At 42.6% G+C, this 27741-nt stretch overlaps 1 protein-coding gene across 2 annotated transcripts in view; it reads left to right on the top strand.

The window, feature by feature from the left end:
- lingo1a (leucine rich repeat and Ig domain containing 1a) overlaps positions 1-27741 on the top strand; it is a 54929-nt gene that overhangs the window by 7991 nt on the left and 19197 nt on the right. Inside the window, exon 1 of one of the 2 annotated variants that reach the window (XM_068313296.1) lies at positions 21299-21434. The exons of the other annotated variant lie outside the window; for it this stretch is intronic. The gene's annotated coding sequence lies outside the window, so the exon portion shown is untranslated. Of the gene's footprint in view, positions 1-21298; positions 21435-27741 lie in introns of those variants that run through there. 2 annotated transcript variants of the gene reach the window in all.

Here is a 27741-nt window from a genome sequence, read left to right as displayed (position 1 = left end):
AATGATCTGGCGGGCCACATTTGGCCCCCGGGCCTTGAGTTTAACACATGGGCTTTAAATGGATACTCAATTGTGATCAATCCGAAAATACAAAAGGGCTTGTTTAATTCTTCCTACAGGGACGCTGCTCGTAAGAATTAACAGTAGGACGTCGGTGTGTTCGCAAAATTAATGAACCATCTCAGTGGGAAGTGAGCGGCGGGACGCCTTTCATTTATTTCTTACATGTCAAGTTCAATGTTTTCAGGTCGTAAAGGTGCAGCCAGGTTGAATTACGTTGTGCGGTGAAATGCTTTCCAAAGGTTTCTTCGGATTCATGCCAGAGATCTAGAGATTCTGGACTCTGAGAATGAGCTACTCTACTTCCTGTAGAGGTTTAGTCTGACGTTTGCAACGAGAATCTGCTTTTAGAACGATTGCAAGGCATCAGCGCATGAAGGTCATCGCCCCTCGTATTCATCGGGACACAACGCTACCCTGAGATTACACTACTCAGCTTCATCCAAGACCGGCCATTATGGGTTTGAGCTGATTCAACATCAAATATTGATGTGCTTAACAGATGAGGAAAGGCTTCGGATGGAGGCAGACGGACCGGGTAGAAGCAGTTCACCAAGAAATGTAGAGTTTTATGACCCAGGTCAGAGTTTGATGCACAAATATGAATAAATAAACTGGGCTAAATGGGATAAGAACCATTTCAGGCTGTTTTATCTTTAACACATCCTGGATCAATCATGGATCTTCGATTTAAGCTTCATTCAAGGTCGGGACGTTTCGTTCGATCGCTGTTTTTATCTCTTGGTTATTGGTCTGTATCTGTTTTCTGGGTCACCATCGTGACTTCTGCTTTGGGTGAAACCATCGTCATCCCTCACGTTCACTTTACCAGAAGGAAACGGAAGAGAGGGAGAAACGTATTTCCTCACCCGCCTCCCCTCCATTGGCGGCATCGCATCCTGTTAGAAACAAACAGTTCTATTTCCGCGGGCTGATTAATGCACACCCGCGGCTCAAAGCTGCGATGCACACACTAAAACGTAATCATTTCCGTCTCGGCGGCGGCGTGACCTCACTGAATTCTGCTAAATGTGAGGTTCGTCTCTATAGCCTGCTTCGGGAAGACGTGTGAGAACTTATTGGTCGTTGCTGTGATGTAGCTTCCCTTTATGTCGCGCTCATTCAGCTTAAATTGGGTTTTTTTCCCCTGACTCAACCTTTCGCCTTGTGACAAATAAGGACGGAGGTTGTCGATTGCCTCTCTTTGTCCTATTTAGTTGCTGCCCGTCTCACAAAGGTATTTCTTCAGGTTCTAATGGATTTTTGTCAGAACATGTGAAGACGTGTTTTACCTTCTCTGAATAAATAAAATCCCAATAAAAATATAATAAATTGATGTCACTCATCGTTTGGTTAAATCAGCCTGGATTTATAAAAAAACATTTAATTTAATTTAAGCCCGTTAGACCCTAATCTGACTCTAATCTTATATACAATAGGAAAATTTTAATGAACTGTTGTGAGAAGTTAATTTGTTAAACAATAAAACAGTCTTGCTGCTCTCATGGGTCATCTTCCAGGACTACTATAAAGTCCATGGTTCTATAGAGGCATTCATAATATGTCTTCACTCCATCAACACTCATAGAACATGACAGATGTGACTATAATGGACCATAGGTTCAAGTGTTAAGTGATATTGGCTGTCGTTATGAACCTACGGTTGACTGTAATCGCCATAGTAACGACTCGCCGCTCGCTACAGCGGTCCGAGCATCCGCTTTGTAATCACTGGAGATTAGATTCTCTTCAATGCATGGAAGTCCATTACATGTTACCTTCTATATACCAACAAGGAAGCATTAGGATGAACAATGCATTATTAAAGATGCATCACTGTACTTAATAATATGATGACTGCTTATAATGCTGCGCAGCTCCGAGCTCTGGAATAAGGAATGTTACAGGAAAATCCGTCCATCCTTAAAATTGAGGCTCATTTTTCCTTCATCTACAGTCATGAACGGTCTGTTGTTGGTTACCTACATACGTTCATTCTTTACGTTGATGTTAATGCGACCACTGAAGTGGGCGCTGAAGTGTCAAACATCCCAACAACAGCAAAAATGTAGGTAGCAATGATGTACAGAATTTACAGTAAAACTAATATTTAGATGTTTAATCTCAGACTATTTTTTTCTAAAATACATGTAAACATCGGCAAATGTCGTTAATTGATTCCTGGAGACGTGATGTAAGTCGAACAAAATGATGTAAGTTGAATTACCTAGTTGCCAGACTAAACTGAAGTTAACCATAACCAGTTCTCTCCTGAACTTTAATTATAAGTGCTTTTTTAGTAATATTTAGTTAATATGAGTCTATTTTAAACTCTAAAACACATAAATTTTATTTCTTAATATACTACGGAAAAACTTCAACATCTCGTCTTTAGCTCTTTTTCATCATTGCGGGTCATGGGGGTTGCTACGGGCTAATAATATGATATTATATGTTTTTATTCTTATTTATTATACAGTAACATGACATTGTGTGCTTTTAACAATTTACTAGTGATTTAACAATTGAAATACTTGTGGTAGAGTAAAACGACGAGAACTTTATTTGTATTTTTCCGTGTATTATTTTTGAAAATCGACTTATAATCAAGAAGTCGAGGTAAACCTGCATGGATAAATGTTCTAAACACTATGATAAATCTGCGCCGCTCCGTCCTGCCCTCACCAGCGCCTTGTTTGTCATTCAGTCTTATCACATGCTGCATTTATGTGTTACTGTCCATTGTGAACGTCCCATTATGGCCGGATCTCCATGTTTCCTCATGGGGGAATCGTAGTTGTTATTGCTGCCATATGGTCTTCTGATTGGATTTTGGAGCTATTATGGCAAGGGCATCGATATTTCCCACAGCAGAGGACGATGTAGAGAATATGTGTGCCTGAAATATGGTTGTCAGCGTTTGATCGCATTCCAGATGTGATGTTAAATCAATAGCCGCCCCACGGAAATGATGCGATAAGTCATTGCTAAAAATAGCATTACTTTAGCCGCTGATTTCCATCATGATCAAACTGTGAAGGGGTCAGGTAGGCTGATTGGTTCTTCAACCAGCTTTTCCAAGGGGAGGTTTATTTTTGAAACGCTGTCACAGAGTCGGGAGCAGATTGCCTGGTTTTGCTGGTTTACCCAAACATGAACAATATATTGGAACACAAACAGCTTTGAATGAGTAAACTGTGTGGAAAACGCAATCGCCCAAGCATTTGTGCAAACTCTGATTAATTGGGAATTTCTGCGTTGCCCCAGATGAATAACCCAAAAAACGCTTCTTGACATCAAGAGGTTCCGTAACATTCACAACAGCGTGGATCAAAACGCTCACAAAACCACCTGATGGTGAAACTGACCCTGAATCTCCTTTAATTAAATGACATTTTTACACAGAATATTGCAAGACAAGGTGTGAAATATCCAATAAAGTTTAATATCTTCAGTCTTTTGCATCTAAACTATTTTGGATTATCGTGGAAAAAGGGTGAGAAATATAGAAACACGGATTTTTGCTTGGACCCAAGGTCCAAAAGTGCCTTGTTTTACATGCATATTTAGCAAAACAAGTGGTGATGAATAGATTAATTACATGCATTTGAATACATTTAATGGCTTATTTGTTCACTTCCCTCCAATTGGACATAAAAAGTCCTGTATAATTTAAAGGAGTGTGTATTCCAGTTACTGTCTTGATTCCTGAAGTTGTTTTTTTCTCATGCAGGATAATCAAAGTCCATGTCAGAGAGTTTTGCCTCATCCACTGAGCCATAAACAATTCTCTGTGTGTGTCTCGCTCGCTTCCATTCACAGAGGGAGACAAACTAATAACAGTCAATATTCCGCCCAGCGAGCTTTGTGCTTCGCCTCTGCCGGCAGGAGCACATTTTCTCAAGCCAATGGGAGTAAGAGACAATGATTGCAGAGGCATTCCTCCTCAAGGTCAAGAGCAAACTGTGAGACGCAGAGAAGACGTGAAATTACTTTTCCATCCTGAGTGGCTAACATAAATCCTGCATGAAAGCAAGAAGGGAGAAAATGGTATTTTCATTACTCACCTATTTCTTTACAACCGTGTTACTTTTTGTGTACAAAAAAAAAAAAAAAAGGGAAAACCTTTAGGTCAGTAAATAGTTTCGAGGCAAAGAGCTCAGATGGTATAGTGTCCTTGCTTCTTCTTTTTTTATTACGAGATCTGATAAAGTTGGAGGGCTTTTTTTTTTTTTTTTACATCCAAGGGACGGTATTTTTTCCTCCCAGAGTTAAAGGTTGGAACCTGACGCAGGTGGAGATGGACGTCTTTTTGTACTTTCCCTGCTCTGGAGAGCTGTGAAGCATGCCAATGTGATAATAAGACCGTAAGCAGACTTTAATTGATACCGCCAATTATTCTGTCTACTTGGCAACAAAGCGTGGCGAGTTACAGCGAGCAGCACGTTGGTTTAATGAGACTAGGTGTCTCGCTACTGGTTTTTAGCGAGTTTGATGAGGACAGCCGACCGAGAGAATACTGCGGCTGCCTGCGACGTTACAAGACACAAATCACAGAAAGAATCCATTAGAGCCAGCAAGCCGGTACCTCGGAGTATGGGAACGCTTTCGCGAGTTGCCAGCACTCTTATCACTCTGACATTATCCGGGGACACCTGAATGTAAAAGATGTACGTGTCCCGGCGAGGTTTAGAAGTGTTTGATACAACTAGAGTTGCTCAACTTGACATTACAAATCCTGCAGAACGCTGACTCGCATCACGTTCCGTTATATAGTACATGTGAATTCACGTTGCACATATTTATCCGACCACTTTCTGTTTTTGTTCCAACATAGTTACTATGAATTAAAATATTAAGAAAGCAATCAGATGACATGCTATCACGACAGGCATGAATCGACTACTCAGTGTGCACAGGTAGGCTAATCGATGTAGCGTGATCACCCACACCCAGGTGAAGAACCACTGGTTTAATACCACAGGTAAAGTTATGCATCTCCTTTACGGGGGTAAAACGAGCATTCCATCCCCTTCTTCCGTCCTGACTGAGAGCACACATGAACCGGCTGTTTGATAAATAACCTGCTGCGATGCCAAGTGGCAGAAACTAATGTGTCGCATCTGAGGAAAGTAACATTGATCGCCGGGGAGTCGTTTGCTTCCTATTGAGAGGCGATTTGTTGGCTGCTTTTTTTTCTGCAGAATGTGAAGGATGGTTTCTCGATACCGCAGGTGTGTGTCGGTGGGCGGGGAGTGAGTCGCACATGATGTGTGTGTGTCGCACCAAAGTTCAAGCCAAAGGTGCTTTAATGATCTGGAAAGGGGATCATTGGAAACGAGTGAAGGGCGATGAATCATTCACCAAAGAGATGGATGCGTCAGGGCGACTGACCAGAGCCTACAGAGTGCAGCTGCTAATGCTTCCCTCCGCCATTATCGCCGGTCAGAGGCTTACATTTAGATTTCACGCTTCCACAGATTGTAAAAATGTCCTGAAATATCTTTGTAGTCCACATTCTGTCACGTTACTCAGAGCGAGCAGCATCTGCTAAACACTTTGATTTGCTTCAGGTTGACCGTCGTTCTCCTCTTTCCCCCGGTATCGACTGCTTAAATGCATTTGCGTCACCCTGGATGTAAATTTAACTTCCTGTAGAGAAGACGAGGCTGTTAGAGAACGTCCAGGTAAAAGATGTGCCTTCAAATTTTGCAGATGCAGCTAATGCTAGATAGCATAACACAGTTTGCAGATGCTGTTTGAGTGGTTTTTACTTTCAGTTTCAGGTTAAGCATCTAATAACTGGATGCATCTCTCGTGAAACCGTAACATTTGCACTGTTTTCTCCCCCATATTACCAGTTCTAGGATTTCATTAATTAACGCTCTGCACCGTTAATTAATAAAACTATTCTGATCTCTTTTCCTCTTTTTTTTTCTTTGCTCATGTACTAAACTGGTTCTGAGTCTTTGTTTTTATTTATCCTAAACTCTTGTCGATTATTTTCAGTATTCTGTTTATAATCCGACTAAGTGTGCAGGCATCTATTTAGCATACCTAAAACTAGCCAGCAAGTTAGTCAGATAACTTCCGCACTATAAGGCACACCTAGAATCCTTTAATTTTCTCAAAAACCAACAGTGCACCTTATAATCCAGTGGGCCTTTGTTAGCCCAAAACGCAATAACTCCCACAAATGTAAAAATTATTACATTTGTGGGAAATTAGGCATAACTTTTGTGGGATTATTACATTTAAAGTTGCAATTCTCTTTTACGTTTGTGGGGCTAACAGGCCTTATTTGTGGAAAAAAAGTTTTGAAATGGGCCATTCATTGAAGGTGTACTTTATAATCAGATGCACCTTATAATCCATTTGGCCATTTATATGAAAAAGGTTTAAAATGGGCCATTCACTGGAGGTGCACCTTATAGTACAGTGTGCCTTATGGTGAGGAAAATACTGTACTTAATGATTTGTCTTTAAGTCTGAAGTGGAATCTTTAGATGCTGCGCTGGACAGAGACGTGAAATTCTCCTTTTATTTATTTGAAAATGAAATAGCGTTTGAATTCCTGTGACAAAAACATGCAAATAACGTGGTCCAAAGCAACGGTTCCACAGCAGCAGAATTACCACAAAAGTTCTGGATTGCAGGGACAAATTTCATTTAAAAGCTAGTAGAAGTTAAAAACATAAAGTACCCTTTTCAATTCAGCGTAACCTTTTTTAGTCCCACCTATCAAAATAAAAATTACTGGCCTGCAGCAATGAATGATTCCAGTTGTCCTCCACTCCATTCATTAGCATTAGAAGTACAAACTACTACAAAGTGAAAGTGTGCAGCTTTTAATTCACACCATTCCCCGTTTCAATGCCATTCAGGCGCATCACGACACGCGAAGCGAGGCGTTGATGATTAGCTCCTGCGTTACAAATAATACGCTCACACAAAAAAAAGAGCACAAGGCTTACTTTTGATTGTGGAGTGTCCGTTCGATTGAATCCACACAGCGGTTTTGAATGAATTCAGGGACGAACACGTGGAAGATGCACAAAAGGCTTGTTTTTTGAAGCATCTGGGGAAGCAATATGAATCAAAAGCGATTTACTCGTCTGATTGGCGTGCTGATGGTCTCTACGTTTTCTGTTTTCCTGTTTCCATTGTAGATATTAAATACTTCCCACAAAGGTTTAACATGATGCGGAACATATTAAGTCATATTAAGTCAGGAACGCAGGTTTGATGACGTGTTTTTGCTCTTATTATTACTGTTCGTATGCCCAAATAATCAGAGGCATGACGGCGAGCGAAGATTCAAGGACAAAACTTTCCTCTCACATTGATGTTTGATTTGGAGAACATATTGTAACCACCTTTATAACTATTGTAAGTCTAATTCTTACTAAATATTGACCCAGCGTTTGCTTTGGTCTGATCAGATTTGCCTTAGTTTGATGGAGTTGTGTTTTGTTTTGCTGAGCTTCTTCCCTCAGACCTCCAGAGAACCAAACTCAAATCCACTTGGCAGGAACAAAATCAACCAGCACAGATTTGGGATTTTCCTCCAAGAAGGACTGCATGACGTGTTGAGTTATGGGCGCATTTTGGTCAAGAAAGTCAATGGAAGAAGTGGATTAGTTGTTAAATATTTGTTTGAGACAACTGAAGAAAGCAGTGGAAATAATTGATTAACGAATCTTCAAGATGTTGGAGGCCAAATCGAAAGAAAGAGATGGAAGTAGAAGAGCAGGTCAAGGAAATTATTCAGAGGCAGAAAGGAAGGAAAAGGAGGACAAATCTAATAGGAGGTGTAGTGTTTCGGAGCAGACAGATGTTCTTGGCGTCTCTAGCGATGGTTATTAACTTTGCTGCTGGGGTGGAAAGTATATTAGAGAATAGAAATTGTTGTGGATGCTGCGAAAAAGTTTTTTGGGATGGAGTGGGAATTATTGGGAGGATAGCTGGTTTATTAGAGTAAGACGACAGGTAGGGAAGAACTTTTCTTTATTTCATTTTGTTTCTCATTTGTGTTTATTTGTTTTGTTTTTTTTGCTGAACAAGAAAAAAATGGAGAGTTTGTGATTGGTTTTCATCTTCACGCGTGAAAACAGCTTGAAGAATGTTTGGAGGTAAGACCACCACAACAGAAACGTACACATGAGTGTATAAGTGGACTACCAGGACCACCAGATTATATTTGTCTTTGTCCTAGTTAAGTATGGGTATAGTGAAGTGTTTGCATTGTTTTTGCTGTATTGTTTGTGTCATCCCCCAGCTCTCGTGTGGACTTTCTTCCTCGTCCTGAAGGAAAAGAGTCGCAAGAATAAAAAACATAAAAAATAAAAGGTATAAAATTTTAAAAAATAAAATAAAATAAAAATAATAAATAAAAACAATAAATAAAAATAAACTAAAATAGAATAAAAATAAAAATAAATAAAATAAAAAAGAATTTAAAAAAAGAGTTGCAAGGATTAAAAAAAAAAGGTTTTTTAGCTGTGTAACATTATTCAACGCTGCTAATGCAACTCAGCATGTGTCATTGTACAGTCTTTGCTGTGCCCACCTTTCCCTATCAATCGTTCAGGAGACCTTTTAATCATGCTGCTTCCCTGTGGCATCGGCTGCCCCCCCCTGCTGCGAGCAGGGAGGGTTCATTGGCTTTGGTATTAGTCGGATGCTTGTGGTCGTCGGCCTCACCTTTGATACAGAGGTTCATGTCGAGGCCGTATCAAGTCCCCCCCCCCCCCCCCCCCGTTTTTTGTTTTTCTTAAATTCAATCATCAGATAGAAGCTTCAGTCTTCTGCCGGGCTTCTACATTGAGCCGGGTGCCAGTCGTAGCCACAGAATTGTTCCACAAACTCATCGCAATAGTTGTCAGAATATCGATCGGTCGGTGTCCTTCCACCGGTTTGTCGAACACAGAATTTCGCTTCAAAATTCAACAGCTCAGTTCTCAGAGCAGACGGTAAATCAGAAGGTTAATTAGAAAGGGACAGGAAGTCATTTGTGAGCATAAACTTGGTTAAGCATTGAAGAGGGCGCGGCCTTACCGACTTTATCGTGACGCTCGAAACGTGTTTTTGTCCTGACATCAAGTGGAAAACGGAGCGTAAGCTCACATATTTTGACTTCTTTAGAATTTTTGCAATCACAACCAGAAATTAAATAAAGTTAGAAGGTGTTAACTGACTAGAAAAAATAATTTTTTGAAGTGCTGCTTCAAGCAAAAATTGGTTAATAACGCATGTAGGACATTGATGACATCAGTGTTTCGTTTGTGATCTGTTAGAAATTAGATATAACATTCCTCTGATCTCTACGTCAGTTACGATATCTTGGATAGCACATATCAATCTTTAATTAAAGTGAAGGGAGATGATGCATGCCATTGCACTCTTATCAACTGTGGAGGGGGGGAATCTATTTCACTATCATTGATGGTGAAAAACGTGTTCTTGTTGGGGGTTTTTTCTCGTGAGGACTCGCTGGTTTAACTTGTTTAACGGTGAGACGGAGCCTCGGAGGCTGGGACAGAAATAGTAAAACGTTTTTTCCCTCCTTGGTTGTGGTATGTAATTAACCTTCAATCATCGTTTCACTCGGCGTCCGCTGTAATTCCATAAATGAAATGTTGTACCACAGGGGTCTCCTTGCACAGGAGATGTCACCTACTATTTTATTAATAGCTCCTCCGGAGGCAGGAAGTAGTTAATATTTGTGAGGTCCTCCCACAGCGAAAGCCTTAATATTAAATAGCGTGTACTACTTGAGCTTTTTTGCTTTAGCATACTCCAAAACTGAACAGGAGAGCAACAACAGAACTATATACTCACAGGAAAATCATGCACTTACTGTCAGAGTGATGTTGCTGTGCATCGGCAGCCGTAATAACAGTTGGATTAATCTCTTTGACGGTTACAATCGAGCCAAATGTACTAATGTATCTCGTGTTCCTAAAGATATATCAAATGCATTTTTGTATCTCTGGGGGGTTGAGTAACTTTTTATAGCACCATCTTCTCCTCCTCCTCCAAATGCAATGATATAAACGAACATGGATTCAATTTATTGTGCCGCTGCAAAAAAAGAACAGCCTCACCTAATTTTACTCGAGCATCAGCGAGCAATAAAACTAAAATAGCTGGATGCTGTGTTGATAGCAGATAGCTGACGAGATGGTTGCCCCCATCTCTTCCTCCGGGCGGTTACCAGCTTGGCTCCTCCCCCCGGTTGTCATCCGTTGTGTGTACGTGTGTGTGTGTGTGTGTGTGTGTGTGTGTGTGTGTGTGTGTGTGTGTGTGTGTGAACCTCGACATGAAAGCTTTTCTGACTTTTTAAAGCACGGAGCGTCGACCTTCTACAACTCATTAAAACATCCAGCTGATGGTTTCCTGTTGTGTTTTACTTCTTTTGAATGTTATTTTTATTCATTTTTGACAAGTGCTCATCGTGGTATTGGTTTATAATGAACCCAGTGCACTGCCTAACCTCCACACACACACACACACACACACACACACACACACATGCTCGGAGCCACACATTTAGAAATGGCCCTAACTGTGGAATAAATAAAGCCACCCAATAGAGGGCAAGCATCCCCACCCAATAATTGTCTCAGAAACTGCATGGAAATAATGAGATTGTGCGACACAATGCAGCGGCCACAATGAATACAGTTCATGCAATGTGTGTGTTTGTGTGTGTGTGTGTGAGAATCGCATGAGTTGGCCCAAAAAACCTCCACGTCTCCGTCGCCCAGACGGGTCGAAGGAGGTTAAATGGTTTTATTTGTTATTGGCTGTCGGTGCTGCTGAGTCTCCAGACTCCTGTAAAGATATCTGTGGTATCAAACCAGCATCCCGTCGCCTCCGGAGGTGGGACGAAACGCCGTTCTGACAGCAGATGTCAAGTTTCAGCTTTCTACACTACATCGCCTCGTGTCGGAGAAATAGCTGCTTCTGATTGGTCAGCAAAGATTGGTCCAATTAGACCAAAACTCCTCTAAACCAATTTCATTTTTGTTGAAGTGTTTGGATGAATCAGACGAGACTTATTCATTCAACCCTCTTTCCAAAGGTCTAAATCGATGTTCTTTTTTTTTATTATACTCTATTATAGTATAGTAGAGTATTTTTTCATGAGGGGATAATTCTGCATTTTAGTCCCAAACGTTTTCCTCTCAACACTTTTTAGTTTGAGTTCTGATCAGCACAGAATTCTTCGGACCAGTCGGTTGGATTGAAGAAGCCTCCTGCTTGGTGTTCTGGTCGCTTCCAGTAAATGTTAACAGATGCGCTTCTGTTTGACTCGTTTCCCTCGCAGACTTTGGATCACAGTGGATCGTCTGTGCTGGAACGGGGGTATTGTTGTAAATCAAACAAGACAGATCTGTGGGTATTCCTCCCGTTTGATTGGCCGTGATTAATAAGCCATACCGGCGTTTTGGCTTCCTGCTGAACTGGGATAGCGGCCCGAAGACTTCCAGCAAGGTCAGAGGAAAGAAACAGAGGTATTTAAAATATTGATAAAGATGGAGATAAATCCCCAATGAGTAAAGCCCTCATTTACGTGCACTTTCTTAGATAATAGGCACGTTGCACTGCAGCGAAATGCAAACGCTTCGTTGGGTTGTTGAGATCTGGAGGTCCAAAGATGTACAGGAAACAGTTCTGACTCTGGGTGAGGTCCGCTGTGTCTGAATGACGTTCGGTCCTGTTGGGTCAGGATCGAGTTTGAGATTGAGATTGAACCGAGGTCGTCCATCCCGAGTCGCTTTTTGTCACATCGTCGTCTTTGTGACTCGTAGAAGCTTTGATAAAGCGTGACGGCGTAAACAAACACAAACAATCAACAGTCAACAATCTGCCGCCGTCGTCAGGCAGCAGGTGAAAAAGTTCAGCAAAGATGGCCGAAAAAAAACGTTTCCCGAGCAACAGAATAAAAACTATAAAACGATTTCATCAGATCTGTGGGACTCCCTCTCACTCTCTTTTTTATAGATTGAAAAAACTGAAGAAAAAAGTAAAAGATGTGATTGTAGAACGGATAATTGTTGTTTTTTTTTTCTTATTTTGTCTGTTTGGTTTTTTTTACTTTTTTTAGTTTGATAAATGTTAAAAGGTTAGATGTTACTTTGTTCAGGAAACACACAGCACTACAAAAAATCCTCTTTACATGAACCTCTTTTGGATTTTGTGACAACGTGATTATTTCCTATTTTGAACTTTTATGAATCAACATGATATTCGAAAAAAAAAAAAATCTCACACTCTCTCCCTCATGCATGTTCTTATATATCATATATGTCCCACACATATTTCCCTTAAGACAAATAACAGGATATTTAATATCCAGTCGTGTCATTGTTTTAACTTTCTACGGCGTTTGCAGTTTTCTGTTACATTACAAACCTCAGGTTCTGTAATAAAGGCCTGAAATCCATCGGGCGTCAGAGCAGCAGGTTATTCAGAGCGTCTCTGTCGGCGGCGTCGCCCCCAAACGAGGCGTCGGATGAAAACCATTATCTTTGTGCAAGCTCAGAGGTTTTCACAGCAAAACGTGCAAAGGGGGTTAAAAAGTGAGCCGTCTGTCATTTTCCATCTGCTCAGAAAACAAATGATGTGACGGGTTTTTAAATGTTCCCCGGGGAGCGCTAACGGATGACAAACTGTTGGCGTGTTGAAGACAGCGGGGAAGGGGGGTCTTTTGGTTTGGTGTGACCCCAGCAGGACAGGACCCTCCAGATAAAGGTTTAATCATATTTTTACTAAAATATACCCCCCCTGAGAGTTGTAAAAGTGACTGAACACACAAAATTTCATCCAAAGATCTCCTAGAATAAAATCTTTCATATTTTTTCCCAAAGCCTCCAAAGAAACTCCAAAGACACAATAAACCGGAGCGCGTCTGAAACAGGATTATTATTTCATGAGTTCTGTGAGTTTATCTTATATAAAACCCAAATTTACCAGTTTACCAGTGGCTGTTTTATTACCGTCTCCAGCGCTGCACCTCTTTGTCTCATCTTTTCCACGACTGGAGCGTTTTAGCGACGATATTGAACGCATTAAGAGGCAAGGCGGGTGGACGTGTGCGCGCCTGAGGCTGCCATGAGCGATTTTATGTGTGACATCAGCAGAAATGCGCCACTGCTGACCATCCAGCTGCTTTTTTTTTTCCCCACGTGTAAATATATTTAATGTCTCCGTCTTCCTGCGTTATATGAGTCAGAAGATTTCTGCTGGAATTTCCAACGCCGCGTTTCAAAACTGAATTAAATGTCCTTAAAGGTGGATGCTTTAATGATGATTGATGAAATTCCCCCCTGAACTTAATACGTCTTCAAAGGCTCCATTTGATTGGAACAACCTGCTCAGTTCACTGAGATCTATTAGCGCCTTTCATTTCACCTCTCTCAGGCCGACCTGCTCTGATTTTAATGGCATCATCTTTTTTCTAAATTGCATTTAAATGTGTGTTCTTTACATTTCTATACATGTGGGACTGGTTTTTTTTTGTCTCTTTAAGTAAGAGCGTGATGTATATTTCTAATAATGGTTTATTCACAGGGTTTACTCTCCTGATAGGATAAATAAATCGGATTAAATTTTTTATTTTTTTTTGCAACCATACAGAGGAAAATAAACTGTAAATGTTTGTTCATTTACAGGCAGACAGAAGCCAAAGACAAAATGAGATTAGACCTTTGGTGGCATCCAATCACTCAACGGATCGACTTGGATTTTGCTGTCAACAATTTGCTAAATCTGTGGTGGCAGCTATAAAGTGATTGAAAGCTCTCTGCCTTTTGGAATGGTGTGATGCTGTTGAAGGTGGTGGTGATGGGAAGGGGGGACAGGGGGGGTGGATGACCCCAAACCCGCTTGAAATAGTGATTACTTTACCAGTGTACACTTCTCTCAATGCCTCTCCCTCGCCCTCAGTTACTGTCTGAGGCAAAAAAAAAAGAAAAAAAAGATGGGATTTGATTCGGGAACAGATTAGATTTTTTTGTGTGGGTGTTTGTCCGCGCTCACGCTTTTATCCGAGCGCCCGCATCTGCTTGAGATGGAGGGATGGCGGCATCTTTTACAAGAAGCTCTGGTGTCAGGAGGCCATTGTCTCCGTGGTTGGGATGACAGGCGAAGAGCTGCGGCGATGGATGGCGCCCCGCTGATGAAAGAAAGAAATAAAAAAGCCAACCATTGTTTTTAGAGACCATGAGCAGAATATCTGCAGGGGTCCGAGGCCAAAAGCGCCGCGTGTAATAGCTTGTTTAGAGGGAAATGTGTTTGTCTTGTTGGCAAAATGAAACCGAAATGACTTTTTATAAAATAAAACAGCATCTGTTGTTGCTGACCGCTAAAATGTGATGTAGTTTCATGCAGCTAACGGCAATGACTCACGTTCTGGTCTTCATTCAGGGGGCAGAATTTATACATCACTGTATGTGATGCTGTCTGTCAATATAATCAATACTGGCTGCAAGGATATTGTCAAATATACCATAAAAAACTCCAATGCATAGAAGATTATATATAGTAAAAAGGAACTGATAATAAATTAAATTTGCTGCCAACTTCTGAAATTATGTTTGACACACTACAATAAAATATGTAAATAACAGAAAGTTACTAATGCATTGTCTAAAAAGTGAAAAACGAAAGTGGAATATTTGATAAAATGTATTTCTGACATCCCGTTAAAGATGTTAGATAATGATCTGACACGATAGAATCAGGATGTGGATAATAGGTAAGAGATCAGGAGACAGAACGCCTCCATCAAACACACATTAGAGTGAGTCTCCTTTACAGTTTATAAAACTATAAAACGTACACAAGTCTAAAGACATCAGCAATGTTCACATTAATGGTTCAGATGATTCTCAGAGTAAGAAAATGTTAAGGAGTCAATAGCAACGAGAAAACATCACGATCTAGACGACATCTTTCAGAACTGTCAGTCATCAGTGAATCAATTCAATGCTGACAGCAATAAAAGAATTCATTACTGTCTCTGAATAGGAAAGTCCTTTTTTTTTTTTTAAACGGTCTGATTTATCAAATCATTTTTTTACACTCTAATGCTCCTCGACTACACTGTGATTCTTGGAGTTCCACAAGGTTCAGTGTTTGGACCGGTACTCTTCACTCTTTTTTATGCTTCCTCTAGTTACCACCAAAACTCTTCAATATGTAGATGACATGCAATCATACTAATCAATAACACTAGTCATTAACTATAAATGTCTAACGTAAACTTGACCTGACCAATCACCGATGACCTTGTTCCGTTGATGTAAGCTACCCCAAATGGATTTACTCGTCCGACTTACATCACACTGTCTCCAACATCCTGTTTCAATTTTAAATTCAATATTTTTTTTATTTATTTTTTGTCAAAATCTAAGAAAGAACACCCTATTTGGATTAAATGGTATGGGAAGACTTTTTATATTAAATTCTGAACCAAGAATGATGGGAAAAGAAGTCTCTGCTTGATATTAAAGTCTGAGGACACTATCATTTGTCCTCACAAGAGAAATCTTTTTTTTTTTTAAATGCAATAGGAGTTGGTGATAGAAGGCAGATTGCAGGGGATTATATAGTCTCAGCCAGGCTTCGGTGACAGATCATGCCCCGGCATTCAAAGACATTGTGTTTTGTTCAAGGGTGGAAATGACTTTGCTCAGACATTGTGAGATAAGAAGCTAACTGTTATTAGTTTAATGGTAGTGATCGTGTGCCCAGAGCGGAGTGTGTTCCCGTCGTTCCTGCAGTCCTTCTTTGGAGGAAGCGTCAGTCTGGAATGTAAAACACTGACGTGTTAGTCATGTGACCACCAGCCAATTCCTACAATTGGTGGGAATCAGTCTTGATTGAGGACAGATTTCAGTTAAACCAAAGTAGAACGTATTTTTTTTATTCCGTAATGCGTTCAATTGCAACTTTAGCAAAAGAAGGTGCTTCTTATCCTTCTTTTCTTTGCCCCCCCCCCATGTGTGGAACCATTGTATCACAGCCAAGCATAATAACCTTGAGGGGTTTCTTTAGCAGTGATTGCGGGTACTTTTGTGCAGTTAGGTGCTTCATTGTGAAGGTTCCTTCAATCACAAAGATGCGCTGCTGTTAGTTGCATTGTCTCAAACAGATTTCCATGACATTGAATTTCATTATCGCGTCAAGTTTGACACCTTTGTAAGATTGTGGCTTTGAGCTGTCATTAAAATGGCCTTTGGGTTGTTATTACTGTGTGTGACTGACGGGTTTTGTGTCTGTATTTTTGTAGGTTATGCTTTTGTACAGATACAACTGGATGTCAGTAGTGCCAAATCAAATTCCTTGCACATTGTCCCTGCTGCATGGGAGCCCGTATTACAATGCTTATTCAAGATCTTGGCAATTCAAAGCCCATTGAGGGTAGCCCCCCCATCCAACCCCACCAATCACACAGCTTTCCATTTTTCACTGCACCAGCTGTTTCACATATTGCAGCACAATAATACAAGTCAGGGCAAACGAGTGAGGGTGAGAGTCGGTGACAATAAGCGAGTCAATATATATCTGTGTCTGTTTGTGTGTGTGTGTGTGTGTGTGTGTGTGTGTGTGTGTGTGTGTGTGTGTGTGTGTGTGTGTGTGTGTGTGTGTGTGTGTGTCGGAGAGGGAGAAAAACATGGGAGGATTTCTCATCGCTGCAGCAGGAACGCCGTTTCTATCTATACAAGAGGTTTTTTTAAAATAATATATCAATATGCACCATCAATTTAAAGGAAATTTAAATTATCATGTTCAGTTACCTTGTTCAGCGTTGTTGCTTTAGCAGAAAAAAAAATAAAATATGAACGTAAAAAGGCAATCCAACGCTGGTATCGTTTGTTCAATTGTTACAACAGAGAAATCAAATTAGGATAGAATTCGTGAAATCTGGAGGATTTTAAGGTGAAATTCAGGAATGTGAATTTCACCATCAACAATTCACACGAAAATCTCTTCACTGACAAAACAATATTAATAACAGAACACACAGAGTCTTGATTAAAACAGATGAAACTGTGTTTCCAGACGTCTCAAATTGATTGGGAAAACATTATTTGTAGTGTTTTATCACTGTTGAAATCTTCACTGTTGCTTCTTAAAAGGCTGCTTCACAAGAACTCTTGTGAAATCTCTGCATTCCTCACTTCACACATAAAAATCACAGATGCAACACAATGGATGGGAGCATTTGTTGCTGATGTGAGCAGCGCCGGTATGAAACATTCTGTGTGAGCGACGCTGTCAGGATCACACCTGAGCATCACCTGTTTGCTTTTGGCGTAAAATTAGTCCTTTTTTTTTTGTAAAATCATGTTGTATAAATCATTACAGAAATGTGTTATGGAGGGTTTACAAGAGAATTAGCGTACAAAAAGGAAAATTTCGGTTGCAATTTCATTTCTGAGTTCTTTTAAGCTGTAGGGGGAAAATATTTTCAGAAAGCAACACTGTTAATATAGTTTGTATCATGCATTCAATTTTTAAGGAATTAAAGAAAGGTGGGGTTTTTGTTTTATGTTTTTTTGTTTTTTCAGGAAGCCCACAAGGATTAGAAAAGTGGTTCAAAAATGTAAAAGTGCTTGCATCACTAAAGCAAATCCGAATTAAAGGTCAGAACGGTAGACATGTTTCAACATGGAACAAATGCTTTTAAGAAGCCGCTGCTAAAAAAACCCCAGGAGGGTTACAGCTGAATCCAGGATGAAAACAGATCGGCACACAATCATTTTATTTTCCTAAATTAGTTTAGGAAACATGTTACAGGCGTGATCGGAACATAAATGTGCTAAACCACAGCTGGATTTGACTTCCTGGCTGCACCTCCGACATCCGTCCTCCAGGTTTGAATATTTTTAACCTCGCTGACCTCCAACAAACCCGCCATAATAACGGCGTGACCCGGCGGGTCAACCTGAGCGGTGACCTCCTCACACCTCCCAGCCTCGGAGGTCTGCGTCGCCGCTGCAGGTTTGGAGGTCATCCTGGTTTTTGGTTGGGTAAAAAAAAGAAAAGAGCAGAGATGGAAATGATTGGCCTCTATAGTGGACCTGACCTTCTGCTGACCCTGTGGCTCCGCCCTTTCAGATAGTGTGAGGTCATGGTGACGCTGTCATTTGTATTAATATCTGAATCAGGATGGCGATTTTTAAAAGGTGGAGCTCGCCGACGCGGCCTGTCGGCGTGGAAACGGTCACATCGTCTGGGTCCATGTGACCCACGCCCCTCACACCCGGCGCAACAAAAGGATGGGGCCAGACGTGCGTGCCAGTGTTGAGAAACACAGCAGAACACATTAATTATGGATGGGATGCTTTCAGAGCCCATGGCATCGCTAGGTATCCATTGTTCCCTCTGTTGTTATTTGCAGCTCTTAGCTGGCGGGCGAGGAGGGAGACGAGGGATGAAGATCGTGAACTCCTCTCCCCACCCATGAAGCGTGTTCTGTCAAAGCTCGTTTTTTTTCTGCATTTTTTAAAATCTCATTCTTTTCTGTGTTTTTTTTTTCCGTCTAGAAACGCTCCCGACTGCAAAAAAAAAACATTCAACTGTCGGATTGTCTCGCTCGCCATCTCACATTTTCCTCAGATGAAAAAAATGTTGCAAAGCATTCCAGTTTAAATCTTAATTAGATTTTTTATTCTTTAATGTCATATCCATGGAGAAAATATAATGTCAACTGGCATTTAAGCTAAAGGAGTTGCTAAGTTACCTCCACAGCTGAGTTTGTATCTGGTCCAGTGTAGTGATCTGGAAGAAAAAAAGGAGCCCATACCCCCCCTTAAGGAATGGTTTCACAGCCAAGCACACGGCTCTAAAACACAGAGAGAATACCCTGTACTCATAGCAAGGTTGCCTTGGCCATGCGTGAACGGATGTTGATGACATTCACATGTAGCTGCGATGCCTCAGTGGCTTAAGTTGCTCTGAGGGTCTGTGCAGAAATGCTTGAGGATGCATGAAGGATAGAAACATTTCAACACTGACAGACAAATACTTGAGTGGTATTTTAGCTGTTTCAGAGCTATGAGTGAAAACAGGACTCAAATATAGATGTGATGTTAGCTGATGCGCGATGGGTCGGACCTGTGAAATGCAGATTTGGGTGACAGTCGGGCTTTTTTTTAGCAACTGCAAAAAATGATTTGAAGTTCCAAACTGTTCTTCAGCCTCCCGCCTCTAGGTGGCAGCAGTGATGAACATGACGGCACGATAGGTGATGGAAACGTTCTCCAGAGAAGAAGAACTTGATAGTGCTTTGTTTCTGTAGTTTAAATATAGAATGACACTCTTGTAAATCAGACAAATAAAGACAACCGTTAAGCCCCGCCCCTTTAAAACATTAAAAGTTTCAACATCGTCTAAAACGAAATCATGACCTCCAAGCCGACGTGATTCCATTGTCATCTTCATCTTGGATGATTTATCCCATTTTGTGTTGAAGTGGTGTGAAAAGTGGATTAAAATGGTTATTACCAGCTTTTGATCAGCTGATGTCTCAATTAAGATGTGTGTGTGTGTGGGAAGGGTGTATTTGTTCTCATGCTATCTGACTTTTGCTCGAGCTTCATGGTTTTTTTTGGTGCTATCTTTAAAAAAAAGATCTGCAGCTCTCACTCCGGTGTGAAAAGCTTCAAACATTTGAGATTTTCTTTTGATTCGTTCGTCTGAAAGCCGTCATTTCGTTGTTTGAACGCTGAAAAGATCTGTGGCACGTGATCAGAGGCCAGCAGAGATGCTCACTGGATCGCTATCAGATGTAGAGGCTGAAATTTGAGCATGAGTTCAAAGCTCCATAAAACATCTTTAAAAACATAACAATACATCAAGAAGAGCTGGAGCCCCGGAGACGACGTGCTTCTGCCAAAAAACAGTCACTTTAAATGAAATTAATCCAAATTCCAATCATTAAACTAATCTAATAAAGCTATCCGCGTCATAATCAACGGAGGGTAGCCTCTGTGGGTCTGGAGCTGAAATACTAGCCAAGCAACATAATGAACAGATGTGGAAGGAAAAATATTTTCAATAAGCCCCCCCCCCCCTCCCCTGTTCCTCCAGTTTCAGGAAAATCCGTAATTAATAGTAAAAAAATGTTAAAAAAAATTAAAAACATGGGAAATTATTTCCAGAATCCAGTCTTTGCTGCCATGAAGTGGAGATTTTGAAGCCTCTGTGATGCTCCGTGTTTGTCTCCAGTATCTGAAATCCACAGTGCCATCAGGCTCTCAAAAGAGGAACTGCTGTCTGCAGCCCCCCCCCCCCTTCTCCACCCCCCCCCCCCTCCCGCTTCCATCTCCTCTCCAGTCTTTGAGACTGAAATCTGATTTTATATTTTTGTCGCCAGAAGCTTTACGATGAAACATTTGCATGTTGCCAAAGAAAAGCTCTTTTTTTGGTGGTGGTGGTGGTGGTGGTGGGGGGGTTGAAATGGGGGGGGGGGGGTAAATATATCCTCAGAGGACCTTCCCGGATTTTTTTTTTTTGGGGGGGGGGGTGAACTGCGCGCGCGTTCGTGCGCGTTCTTGTAGCTGAAGTCTGGACGGACCAACCTGGACAGATAATCCTGGTGAACAAAACGCGCAGTCTAAATAAATAACCCAGTGTGCGGGGGTTGGTTATGCGCCTCCCCTGGGCGCACACACACACACACACACACACACACACACACACACACACACACACACACACGAGCAGGACACCGGGCGGAGTGCGTTCCGCCGATCCTCTCCATCCCGCCCTCCAACAGGCGGATCTCCAGTCGCACCGCGCCGGGCGTGAAGCGGCGGAGAGGCGGCGTCACGCACAGCGCGCCGGCGTCGGGAGGAGCGGTGCGTGGGAGTTGTTCTCTCTCTCTCTCTCTCTCTCTCTCTCTCTCTCTCTCTCTCTCTCTCTCTCTCCCCCCCCCCCCCCCCTCTCTCTCCCCCCCCCCCCCTCTCTCTCTACCTGCCATTTGCATTCCTCCTTTATTCTCACCACTCATCCTCGGACCAGTTCGGGGCGCGCAGGGAGTCCCATCCACCGGAGGATCGCGCCGTGTGCGGGAGGGGGGTGTTAACACCGGTTCCACCGCAACCTACATGTGATTTTAGACCTGCGGTTCCACCGCGGGGGGAGGAAGTCGCTGGGATTTTTGTTTTTTTTATTATTTTTTTTGTACGGCTGTCGCCCCCCCCCCCCCCCTTTTTCCTCGTTGAAAGCTGTCTTTCAAAGGCGATGGACTTGAGATAGTGCGTCTCCATCTGAGCGCTGGTGGCTGGGAGTTGCCGTCTTGTGGGGGGGCGGAGAAAATGCGAAAGGATGCTTGGAAGCAGTGACGGATACAGCAGGTGAGTGTCGGGTCGGATCGGGGACTGGGGAGGGTGGGGGGAGACAGGGAAACGATGCGCTGTGTGTTTATCCCCCCTGTGGATGCAGTTTGATGTGGGATGAGGCCGTGGATCCCCCTCCGTTTGGCTGGGGGGGGGGGTTACTTTACCGTTGCGCATTCGGGATAGTTGCGCGTTATTTGACTGTGGCGACATGAGGCTGCGGGGAAAACTTTGTGCGTGGGGATCGGCTGTAATCCACCCGGTGGTCGGTGCGTCAGGACGGGGGGGGGGGGGTGTCGGACTGGGACTAGAGCGGTGAGGCGCGTCCTCTGCAGGTAAAACAAACCAAAACATCCAACCCCCCCTGGATCCAGAACTGATTTCTAGATTTGAGAGTGGAAACACATTTTTCTGACCCCCGGATGAAATCTAAAGCTACTAATTGTGTGTGTGTGTGTGTGTGTGTGTGTGTGTGTGTGTGTGTGTGTGTGTGTGTGTGTGTGTGTGTGTGTGTGTGTGTGTTGGAGAGGACGTTGCGTGCGCAGTTTGGAAAGGAAAAATGAAGAGGTGCGGGGTGGTGGTGGTGGAGGGGGGGGGGGGGTTGGATTGCCAAAATGTTATCTTAATCTCGCCTTTACTCGGATTGGCTCAGCTGAGATAACGTTTCTCATCGTGGGCAAAAGTGTGAGGCGGTCGTGATCCTCCCGGCATGCATCTGCAGAGATTCTATCTGATCAATAGACAACCGGGTCGGGCTCGCGCGCACCCGATTTATTGATGATCGGGAACGAATTTGGAACATTTTTATGGTCAGTGGATCCATATATAGAGTGTGAAACTGTGTGTGCGTGTGTGTGTGTTTCTTATTCCAGGCAGCACCTTTAGAGAATATGACACCCCCCCCGTCCGCCCCCCCCACCTCAATCCTCCCCTCCGCCTTTATTGTCCAGCATCTCCAGTTCTAATGACACACCGAAAGCAGATGCGATGGAGCATCACAGGAGTGTGTGTGTGTGTGTGTGTGTGTGTGTGTGTGTGTGTGTGTATGTGTGTGTGTGTGTGTGTGTGTGTGATGCTGCGCCTGCGGACATTCATAAAGTGCTGTAGCTCCATTGGTTATAAATAGCCCTGGGGGGGTAGGGGGGGCTGAGCAGCATCCCATCGCCCCGGCGGCGGCGGCGATATCAGGGCTCTCCATCCCAGATGATAGATCCCTGATGCACCTTGAGATCTCACACACACACACACACACGCACACACACATACACACACACACACACACGCACACACACAGACATGACTGGACCAGGGTGTGGCCCTGGGGTCTCCATGGGGGGGGGCAGCATCCACTGCCTTTATTTTCTCCCAGGAATGACTTCTGATGTTGTTTTGCTCTGATCCCCTTCCACTCCTGTAGGTCGGCTTCCCCTCACGCAGGTTTGACCCCCCCCCTTCCCCACCCACCCTGCCACATTTCACCCCCCCCCCCTCCATCCCTTTGACACCCCCACCGAAGCGTGTGACTTGCTTCATCCGGACCTTCATTAAACAAATTTGCAGACGTTGACCTTGACCCGGCGCCGCCCGTCCGATAAGACCCCCCCTCACCCACACACTATGGACGATGAGACGCGTGAAACAAACACCCCCCCCCCCTCCCTCCAAACCTGATCGGCTGTTGACAAACTGTATTGAATTACAGCGGGTGGATCAATGTTTTGCAATAAGGTGAACCTCCACATCGCCGCCGATCGGACGCAGAGGATCTGATGTCACAGGAAAATGATGACCCCCCCCCACCCACCCACCCACCCCCCCATCCCATAACGGCATCATATTCCTGCACCATACAGGTACATCTACATCATCTTGGCGTGTTTGTAATTGAATCACACAAAGGAAAAAAGGAGCCGTAAACCAATAAGAACATAATTAGAGTGAATGCATAGAGTTCATCATTGGTGAAAGCTGCTCCGTGGGGGAGCGGGGGGGACGGGGGGGGGGTGATGGACCGCCATGCTGGGTCATCTCTCTCTCACACACACACACACACACACACAAATGACCAACGCCGTTAATGAGCTGGACGGTGACGCGTCGACTCGTGTCTTGGAGACGAGTCATCCTGAGTGTAAAGCCGACACCTCCTGCATTGACAAGGTGTTTATTAGCTCCCAGTTGTGCGGCGGCGGTGGTGGTGGTGGGGGCCGACGTGGTTCTACGGTGACTCGACGCTCGAGAGTTTTCACCCGGGACGGTAATTATGTTGTTTTTACACCCGGACCCGGCTGTCGTTCCGCTTGATGCCGCCGTCACCCGAACATCGACGCCTGAGGCGGCGTGGCGTGTTTAGAAAAAGGCCTGCGGTGATGGTTGTAGCTGTTTGATGGGGGGTGGGGGGGGTGTAAAGGAGGGGGTTCTTGTTCGCAAGTCGCTGGTGTCCTTGGTGGATGTCTTCTGAACTAAATAAGGAGGAAGAGCAGCAGCAGCCGGTTGTCGGTAAAGTCATCAGCAAATGTTGAAGCCACCCTTATTATGAGCATAGAGCAAATATTGTGTTTATTGATTTATGTCTTGACTTTATTTTGGTTGGTTTTCAGGATGATTTCACAACATAATTTCCAATTTTCACTTTTTTTGGAAGGATGTTCAACGGGGAAAAGAAGGAACCCTTTAGTAGCTATCTGATAGCTAATGATACAAAAAAACAAATAAGTTTGACTCAGATTTTTTGATTTGGATTTTATTTTATTTTGAGATTTTTCCTAATTTTGAAAAAAAAAAAAAAAAAAAGTCTGAGCTTTCACCCACAAGAACAGCGGTGTGACCCTTCAGGCGTGTCGTCCACTGAGCTCTGGTCCAGTTTGGCTTCTTTGTCCTTTATAAAACCTGCACAACATGAGCGTTAGCTATGGAAAGCGACGTGGTTTTGCTTGAATTATTGCTATGCTGCCCCTAGTGGTTCCCATCGGTACTGCTCCATTCATAAACATGACAAAAAGAACCAAAGGCGTGTCTGCATCCTTACAGGGAACCTTAATGTTGAGTATATAATTTACTTTTTTTTTTTTAGCAATGACTGCTTTCCAGGCCTCAAATAGTTCAAAAGCTCCTCTCAGCTCTTAACAAACCACTCTGCATTGTCGCAGCGTTGTTGAAGACCTATTAATTCATCCTTGGTTCCTGAAGTCCATTTCAAAAGACTCGCTCAAGCATGCAGCAAACACGCTAATCTCCACTTTTATCAAAGCGACAATCGCAGCCGGAACACATGATATCAGATCGGTCGGAATGTAATTGTATTACCTTTAATCTTGTGATGTTGGATGCATTAAAATAATTACTGTATGAACTGATCCAGAATTTACACAAAATTAGCAACATTGCGTTAAACGCATGGATGACGCCGGGCAAAAAAAAGCTGCAAATAGATGCTTCCATGTGTTTGCATGTATGAAGGGAGATGCTAGGAGAAATATATAAATCCAACTGATGCTAATGTGTCCGTATGACAAACCAGACAAAGCTCGATTCAATTAAAGCCACGCAAAATAAAAAGAACGTTTGAAAGGACCCATCCTGATTATGACTATATTAGTATTTGAATTAATGCTGTAAGTGAAATGTCATCACACAGTAGAGCCTTGTTAGAGGCATGTCAGCGTCATGGCTAAATGCCATGCATTCATATTAGCCTGTAGGGTCCATTCACCCTTTCAAGAATCCATATTAGAAAAGCTCATCCCATTCTGATCTGCTTCACGGCCTTGTGAATAATGTCTTTGGAGGATTTCTGCCAAAGGTGCCTCGAAGGATAGACTTCACCTTTTAATGCTTGTGTGAAAAATCAACTTGTCTGCAAAAGAAAAGGGGGAATTTAAAAAAATGTTCTTTTCAATGACAGAACATCTGGCAGAATGGAATCCTGGAGTGTGCTCAGAGTGCTGAACCTCTACGCATTGATTTTGTTCCTGATAATAATGCTCCAACAGCATTTTGATGAGCTATGAAATGATATTCTGAACCATTTGCGCTACGATGCAACTCCTAATTACAACTGGGGGTTGAAATAAGTAAAATAAATAATAGCCTGCCATGAACCACCTGGAGTCCCATCATTAAAAAAAACAAAAAAACAAACGGTATTGAAAGCGGACAAGGTTGGGGTCAAGGGTTGAGGAGGTGCGTTGCCCCCCCACCCCGATGCAAACCCTCTGGAGAGGACATTTGTATTCACCGCACAGGGACCCATCTTTGCTGCTGCTGATGCCCCTGTTGCCAGGCAGATTTAAACTTTGACGCCCATCTTTTAGATAACCCCGTAGACGATCTACCGCCAGTGGGTTCTAAGTGACGTCAGCTGAGGCAGATGAAGCAGCGGTTTGAGTGAATATAAGTTAAATAAGTGGCGGAAATCACTTTTAAATCGAACTTGTTTTCCTTTATTATGAAAGCACACGCTGTGCTTTACTGAAGGAATTTGCTTTGTTGGGCGTTGAATGACGCGTCATTTGTGATCCATCGTTTAAAGTCCTTGCCTTTTTTTTTCTATCTGTGGATAATGGGTATTATTGTCCGGTTTATTGTCGGGTCTGAATGGATTGTTTTGAAGTGTTGATGCAGCAAAATTACAATATATTTACATGTATGCCACTGAAAGCGTCTATTCACTCCATGCCATTCAGCGCCGACTGGAAAACTAATGCTGGGACAAAACCAGTTCCTCTTATATGAGCTAAAACTACATTTCCCATAATGCAGTAATTAAGCACATTTTAACTTTAAATAGATTTTGAACCAAGTTAATGTCCTAGTTCTGTGGGTTTCATAATCTGAGAAATTAATGTTATAACAGAGAAACAAACAAACATTTTTGTGTAACTGTAATGTTTGTAACTTGAATAAGTAATAAATTAGTTAACATTAAATAAGATAATATAATCCTTTATTGTCCCACAGTGGGGAAATTTGTGAGTTTTTGAACATTTAGGAGTAGTTACATTTATGTTACATTAGATTGAGTTACATTTAGTTACATTTAGTTACATTTAGTTACATCTGGCCCTTTGATTACAGTTATGCTGATGTGGCCCTCGGTGAAAATGAGTGCGACACCCCTGTTCTAGCTTTTAAAACACCCGTCTGCATTCACCGACTTCCCGACATCAGAACTCCAAAATTTCACAAGTAGAAGTCAAATAAGATTTCCTGTTATGTCTTTTTTTTGGGGGGGGGTTCTAAGATTGTTCAGATTTGACAGAACCAATATGCAAAGTTTGTTCTCATGCACAATGAGCTAATTAATTCTGAATATGATGCAGAGCTTGTTTTCTCGCTGTTGCCATTCCACGGCAATTTTCGCAGCACTCACAAAGTTTCCATTAAAAGCCAGTAATGGCGTTGGAATTAATCAAAAAACACGTGTTCAAAAGCTGCAAGCGCATAGAAAAGCTGCCCCGTATTAAAGTGTTCTCTGATAATTCAAAGGTTTTCAATGTGCTTCAAAGCCATTATACCCTCGTTTCGTCAGATACGTTTGACTACTTTTCGCCCATTGACGGTCTGTTCTCATTCATCATGTGTTCAAGAAGACAGGGCCCTCGCTTTGAGGAATAAAAGAGGGGGGGGTTGCTTTTAGATTCCTAAAAGCTCACTTCATCTCTTTGGTGCTTTTTTCTGTTTAACTCCCCTAAAAGCTCCCTCAGTCTGCCCCTCTTCCTCCCTCTCTCACCCCCCTGGCTTTCTCTCTCCCCCACTCTTTTGGTGTCAACTCCGAGTGGAGAGACAACGGAATGACAAAGGACTGCTAATACCGTCGATGGCGAGGAGCGAGAGGTGCAGGAAGGAAACAAGCGGTCACATTTCAGGTTATCGACCAGAGCGGGCGGCGCGAGGAGAGGTTAGCTTGCTCGACACGAAGGAGCAGCAATAATCCCGCCGACGCTGGGATGTGAACGCAGCTATCTCTGCTGTGCAGCTCATGCTGTGTCACCGGGCTTGAAACGACACGTTCTGTTTGTTCTGGGATAACATGCAAGAAAATATTGATCTTTTTTGGAGCTCTGCAGCGACTCTCTAAAACAGGGTATCAACTTCTTTGTGCATATTATCGTGTGTTCTCTATAGTACGACTAAAATTAGATTCAATGAAAGAAACCACAAAATATATCAGAGTATTATATCGTAACGCCGACATCTTGGTACATATTGATCAGCAGATTCTTGCCAAAACACAACCATAGTCTCTCTAGTCCTTGAATTGTTGAACTGTTCATGTCAAACCTGCACAGACACAAGAAATATTCAAAATTCAGGCTGTATTTCC

The sequence above is a fragment of the Antennarius striatus genome, chromosome 4 (genome assembly GCF_040054535.1).
Source record: "Antennarius striatus isolate MH-2024 chromosome 4, ASM4005453v1, whole genome shotgun sequence".
Classification (NCBI taxonomy): Eukaryota; Metazoa; Chordata; class Actinopteri; order Lophiiformes; family Antennariidae; genus Antennarius; species Antennarius striatus.
The sequence above is the reverse complement of the archived record's forward strand: the minus strand, read 5'-3'. Positions and strand labels throughout refer to the sequence as shown.